At 45.6% G+C, this 7,178-nt stretch overlaps 1 pseudogene; it reads right to left on the bottom strand.

The window, feature by feature from the left end:
- Nucleotides 1–3,084: 3,084 nt before the first annotated feature.
- On the bottom strand, nt 3,085–4,001 carry LOC111818799 (annotated as a pseudogene).
- Between the last annotated feature and the right edge of the window lie 3,177 nt (nt 4,002–7,178).

Genomic DNA, 7,178 nt, shown 5'->3' with positions numbered 1-7,178 from the left:
TGTCTCTGTGGCACATGGGTTCTAATGTTTTTCGTTTTGCCCTCAGGCTCTTTTGGTTATGGGAAATGAGTGTGTTTTGGGACAAACATGTCAGAATTATGAGGGAGAAGCTTGGCAGTGGAACAAGTAGGGGCTATGCTTGACAGGAGTTGAGAAACAATGCATCTCAGATTCCTCTCAGACAGCCCTCAGTTTCTGTCCAGAATTATGACTCAGAAACCACAGAAAGGGGGGAAACACCACAGCTCCCCAAGGGGCCTCACAGCCCGTCCTCACTAGAAGCCAGCAGCAGCCATTTCTACACAGAAAGAAGAGGCGTCTGCAGGGGAAGAATTGAGTTCTGGCCCAGCCCCTGCTTGGGCGGATGCCAAAAAGAAAGAACTTGTGGCCTTAATTATGAGAAGACCTAGAAGTTATATATCAAAAAAGCAGAATCCCCATCATGAGAGAGCAGAAAGGAAAAACAAGATGGTGGGAAACCTGAGCATATCTGCCTAAACCTTTAGATTTTCCTGGATTTGCCTAATCTTAGTCTTTGGGAGTTTGCCTTTTACGAGGGTAAACATGGTTTAATAGTGAACAAATATTAGCCCACATAATTAAAAGCTGTTGAGTTGAACAGGAAATATTCAAGGGAAAGTTGCAGGTGCCCATAAACAAGAGTGAAGCAGGGAGGACCTTGACATGTCAGCTCCTTTTCCCCCAAGGGGAGTGTCCCGGCATAAAGCCACCAAGGACAGGAAACAGACAGCTCATAAAAAGTCTGAGCGGCATGGAAAGGTTCTAAACTTATTAATAAGGTGCTGGCCCTGGAGAGAGTGTGAAGGACAGCTGGGATTCTTGATCTTTGTTTATTAAAAGGAAGCAGGCATCTTGCCACTCCCTCCTAATCTATTCAGGGCATGGCGTGCTAAGACTACAGCCATTGTAGGATCCATCTTAGGATGGGTCTGTTCTTGGCTCCACAACATTTCACCACACCAAGTAAAGAAAGCAAGCTCATAAATGACAGAAAGAAGAAGAGCCAGCCTATTTTGTGAATCCCGGTTTGCCCTGGGATGTCTTTGCTTCCTGGAGGGAGGAAGGTATGTGACTCCTTCCCTCCTCAGGTCCTGCATTCTTCTCGTTCCCAGGCCTGCTCATACCAGAGGAGCGGCCCACAGCCCTCAGCCTCAGGTTTGTGGTGATGAATGGGAGGCAAGCCCAGCAGGCTCGGCCAGAAGTTTCTTCCAAACCAGAGTGGAGACGAGGGGGGGTGTGACTCACCCTAACCCATAGCAAGGCATGAGCCAGGCTGTGAGAGAAAAAGAAACAACGTGCTGATGGAAAATTAATCTCATTAGGGAGATTTGTTTGTGGTGACATTTGAAATGAGCCTGAAAATGAGTAAGGTATTGACAGATGGAAAAGGGTGTCGCTTGTACTACTATGGTGTTACATCAGACAAGATGTCTATCTAATACTATAATGGCGCTTTTTCAGATCTGGTCTCAGAACGCCTGTCTGCTGGGAGGGGGATTCCCGCTCTCTTTGGTGGGACTTGCGTGAAGCTAACCTCCCGGAAATCTCCCAAGTGTGACCCCCAACTGGCCAATATGAGAACCGTATGATTGGTTCAGGGGTAGACCTGGAACTCAGCTGACCAATAAGGGACCCATGCTTCCTTAGCACAGTGATTGGCTCAGGCGAGTGCGTGAGATCCAGACGGGCCAATAGGAGAACCATGTTTCCTCAAGCATAGTGATTGGCTCAGGAGAGGTCATAGACCCAAGTTGAACTAATTGTGGAAATATTGAGGAAACGGGATCTTCTTTCTGCTGGAATGCCCACGTGGGTGAATCGTCATTCAGAAGCTTCCAGAGGCCTGTTTGATCACCACAAAGGGAAAACCTGAAAGATTCTTGAATGCTTTCTTTGTGTAACTTGCTCTAGTTGTGCCTAAAACTGTATGCTTGAACATTTTAGTCATTCAAGCCAATAAATTCACTTTTATTTATTTATTTATTTGCTGGTGATAGAGATGGAACCCAGGGGAGCCAATGAACACCATCCCCAGCCATTTTTATTTTTTTATTTTGCGATAGAGCCTCACTAAATTACCCAGATTAGCCTTGAGCTTCACCACTGCATCTGGATTTTTATTTATTTTTTCTATTTTTTTCTTTTTGTGGCAACCATTTATTTCATGTCTGAGGAAACAGCTCAATAATTACACCATCCTTTACCTGTAAAGGAAAAATTCCAGCTGGAATCAAGCAAAGTGGAATTCGGCAAATCAACCAAACTACTTTATGTGGGAGAATACCTGATTTGGGATTCTATGAGAACTTTTGTAAAAGTTCACAGCATATGAAAAATGGCCTTTTCTTAGTTTCTATCCATTAGACCCAAATAGTAAATCATAACACCGCCCCCCCCCATCAAATGGGAAGGTAGTCATTGCTGGTCTCCAAAAAATCAAGAGTTTTACGTCTACAAGTCATATCTAGTCTAAATGAATAAACTCTTAAGGGTTGCATGGGGTGAACTACAGCATTACAGCCACTAGAGCTAGGTTTCAGACTTATCACTAACATTTACTATTATCTGTCAGGCATTATTGTAAGCCTTTACAAAATTTAACAATTCTACAGGCTAGTATTTCTATTAAAATAAAAAAACTTGATTCAAGCAATGTGTCCTAGAGTGACTGGCAGGATTAAATGCTTTGTTCCACTGGTTTTAATCATCATCCTACACTGCCTCTCAGGTCAGATACATATCAGTGCCTGCCAACTAACAGGAGCTGTGAGATTCTGTTTACCCCAGCCCCTTTCTGGTCTTAAAAGGTAAATCTTCCTACCCTTTCCCTGAGCTCCACCTCTGCTGTATTGCCTTTAAAATACCCCTTTCCCTCACTAGGAAACACCAGGGACTTGATTGTAGCACTGTTCTTCCAACCTTGTATCACTGCACCCTGATCAACAGACCAATTTCTTCCAACTGAACAACTTTCTGAACTTGCCTTGGCTCACACTATTCTAAAAAGCCTCCACTGGGGCTGGATGTAGCTCAGTAGGGAAACACTTACCTAGCATTGCCTGAGGCCCTGGGTTCAATGACCAGCACCAGAAAACAAACTCAAAAAAGCTGAACTCCAACACCACAAATCTGTGCCCAATCTCATATAATCCCATTTTTTTTTTCACTCTACCCCTCTGGAGCTTAAAATACCCTCTACCTAGTATAACCCCAAAATGAACTGAAGCCCTGTCCCTGTGCTTCCATGAACTCTTGCACTCAGGCTGATTGTACACATAAGATTTAACAGTACAGTTTTTCACAGTATGTTAAGAGCACTTTCCTTTGTATTTTATAGACTTTCTACTAATATTCATACCCTAGTACACCAAGTCTAATTCCTAAATAGATGTGTTACAATTTGTTTAGAATTTAAAGGCTTCATGGCAAAAATCAGGAAAGGAAAAAGTATGTACGTTTATTTTACACAGTTGGGTGAAAAATAAATTTGATAGAAAGTAAGATAAAATTTAATATGGTCTCATACGCCCTGAAGGAGGTAGTGCCCGATTTGGAGGGGTAATCGCTATGTCCAAGTAATCGCCTGTTTGGAACTTCTGTGACTACAGAGTCATGGAATCATGCGTCCCCTTTCTGCCAGACATGGTGCTGCCAATCTCCTTAGCTCGATAGCCAGGTCTTTTAAGATCCATGAAAACAATTGCAAAATTGAAGCGTGTGCCCTTCTTTCTAGCTTCCGGGTAGACTTCTTTTACTAAGCTAGTTAGTTCTTTCAAAGCTGCATCCATCCAGGTGTAGATCTGCAGCTCGCTCGACGGGACGTTGCCGAGGGAGAGCTCGTCCACACGGTGGTGCCGGCCGTTGTTGGTGGTGAACACCCGCAGCAGCGGACATGTCTTCTCGCGGTCAATTGGCTTCTCTGGCTCTTTCTTAATTTCCTACTGAGTAACTCGCGACTCCACCGCCATCTTCTTACTTCTGCCCGCCCTGCATCTGGATTTTTAAATAAGTCTTTTTGTGCTGTGCTGTGTTTTTCTCAAGTAAAAAAAAAAAAAAATTCCTAAGCAAGATAAAAACCTCCAGTAATTTGCTGTGAGTACAAAGCTGTGGTGAGTAAGAGGGGCTGCAGATTCACAGAACATGCTCTTGGTGAAAGACTTCCCGCTGTAACACCTTCAGGTCAGCACCTAGGCCCCAGGGACTAACCACTAGGGCTTTACGCTTAAGCTTTCTGGAATGAGGCGTTTCACCAATCTGGTTGACTGCTGTGTGCTGGATAGTTTTCCATGAATCAGAAATGAAATATGCAGTGCTGCAGCCACAGAGGAATGAAAACAGCTCACTTTCCTTTTGTGTCTGGGATTTGTCTTCGCTGTGTCACCCGTTAAAAGTGAAGAGTAATAATGATAGTGCCATTTTAATTTATCAACAGTTGAACAGACTATTGAGAAGATGCATTAATCAAGAAATAAACTCACTGCAGAATCGTAGGCAGAGTGGGGCAGCTGCCTTCACCGGGAGATTTTCTGTCCCTTCTGGGAACACTCTTGGATGTTTGAATTAAGTTGGAAGCAAAGAAAAATACAATTACTTTCAGAGTGCTATGTCCCTGGTACTAAAGATAAAATTTACAAATTTGCTTATATTCTGTCTCTCCCCCTACCCCCTGTACTGGGGATTGAACTCAGGACCCTGCACTTGCCAGGCAGGCACTTATTCTACGGAGCTATCTCCCTGGCTCTACATTCTGTCTTATCCACCAATTTTTATGGTCCTTCTTTTCTGGTACTGGAAATCGAACTCAGGACCTAGTACTTGTCAGGCAAGCACTGTGCTGCTGAGCTATATCCCTGGTCCCTCCATCAAGCTTTGAAGCTAAGTCCTGGTCTCGTTTCGATTGGTGGAGAATGAGGCAGATATAACCAGCTACTACCCAACATCCACTCCGCCCTTGTTCCTTACCAAGTGCCAGCCCCAAGCAGGTACGGCTTCCAGGGTGCAAACTCAGGCTTCCCTCGCAGTTGTGCCACCTCACCGGTAGGACGTCCACAGGACGTCCCTGTGGTGGACATGGCTTTGGCCAGTGAGACTTGAGTGGAAGTCTGCTGGGACTTCTGGAAAAGAATTGCTTCCCTAGTGTGGGCACTGCCCCTTCATCTTGGTTCCCTCCCTCTTCCTAGCTGGAATGTCACTGTGAACCTAGTGACAATATGGCCTTGAGACAAATGCAAAGTGGAAAATCACATTCTGAGGGAAGACAGAGGAGCCTGGGGTGTTGCTGACTTTGTAAAGCCACTACACCCCCTTGGGGTACATTCACAGTGTTCCATGGAAGAGATGGGCTATCTTTCATTAATCCAGTGAGGCTGAGCTTCTGTGACAGAGAGGTGGACTGCACCTCCACTGACACAGGCAAGCCCAGCTGCAGTCTGAATGACTTACGTGTCGACATAAAGTGATGCCTCAAACTTAATGAAACCTGGTGTCCACCCTGTTCTCCATAGCGGCGTTTGGGAGGCAGCTATCGAAAGAAACAATTATGTCAACATTAGTACAATGATAGTGATTTGCACAGGGGTTCACGGGCGCTGAGGGAGGGGAAATGAAATAAAAAGAAGTGAGACAAAAGTGGAACCGAAGTTAGGTGGCAAAAACCAGACGTGAGAAAAGAGATGACAGCTTTCATCAGTGTAAGGAAGTGAGACATGGCATAGCACACGTGGGGGGCCCTGTGCTGGTCTGAGTTGCTGGGGCATAAAGTAGAAGGTAAGCAATGGTGGGAGACACAGCTGGAGAGTCTTTGATTTAGCTGTTGCTACAGAATAAGCCACCCCCATAGCTAAGTACATCCCAAATAACTACATTTTATTATTTCCCAGAATTCTACAATCCGAGCGCAGTGTTGCTGAACGGTGCCCCTGCTCATATAGTGTCTGTTGGAGTAGCAAAACCCAAGAAAACTTTGCTTTTGTATTTGGTGCCTCCCGCTGGGATACAGGAGTAGCTGACTGCCTGGGCATCTCTCCCTCCAAGCAGCCCCTCCGTGTGGACAGCTTGGGCTTCTTCCTAGCAGGGCAATCCCAAGGTAGTTGTTCCTTAAAATGGTTGATGGCTTTCAGTTGAGAGAAAGAGGATGTTGCCAGCGCACTTAAGATCCAGCTTGGAAGTACCAGAAGCACCAACTCCTCCAAGTTCCACTTCTAAACTGTACTCTGTTGATCAAAGCAGGTCACAGGTCAGTCTGGAGTCAGGGGAGAAGAAACAGCTTCTACTTCTTGGTGGGAAGACCAGTATGCACACATAGAAGATGAAGTAGTGGCCTTCTTTGGAGTCCACCTACCACAGAGGTAAGAAGTGGGAGATGAAAGATGGCATCTGTAGGTGGGTATGAAGGCCAGGCTTGGGGGTTTGCCCTGCTTCAGCTTGGGAATCGGAGAGAAGAGTGGCTCCCGGGCTGCAGAACAGACAGGACAGCATAACCAGGCAGAGGAAGGTCCGGGGTTTGGCTTCTCCAAATCCCCTTTGGTTTCCATATGGTATGGACTGGTTACAGAGGTTCCCATATGTCATAGAAATGGCTTAGCTGAGAATCAGAGAGCCATACTCTGGACCACCATGTGGAAGAGCAAAGTGAGTCCACAGCAAAGTTAGATGGGTCTCTCAGGCCATGCAGTGAATGAGAGACTGGCAGAGACTCTGGAATCAGAGATGCCAGCTAGGGCTGGTTCTACCTGGGAGAATTGCTGCACTGAGCCCCAGCTGAGCCAAAGTACCAAAGAGTCTCGGCCAGCCTGCCAGAGATCAGCAAGGAGCTAGAAGGCGTGGTATAGACAGACTCCAGAGCCTTATCTTTTAACTCTCCCAGCCCCCACCACAAGGTCACCAAAGACAACACTTCGCCCACTCAATGATTTCCCATCTGCCATCTTGGAGAACAGGAACAGGCCAGAGGATAGCTGGAGAGTCTAAGAATGCACCTTCATGGCAATCCCTGGACAGGACTAGAATTCACTCCACAAGAGAAGATCCGGAAGCAAAAAGCTGGTTCTTTGAAAGACTAAATAAAATTGATAAGCCCCTAGCTAACCTCATCAAACAGAGGAAAGAAAAAATTCAAATACAAGCAATAAGGAATGAAAAGGGTGTAATTACCGCAG

Source organism: Octodon degus, unplaced genomic scaffold (assembly GCF_000260255.1).
Source record: "Octodon degus isolate 3935 unplaced genomic scaffold, OctDeg1.0 scaffold00102, whole genome shotgun sequence".
Lineage (NCBI taxonomy): Eukaryota > Metazoa > Chordata > Mammalia > Rodentia > Octodontidae > Octodon > Octodon degus.
Note: the sequence above shows the minus strand (reverse complement) of the source record. Positions and strands in the feature narration are given on the sequence as shown.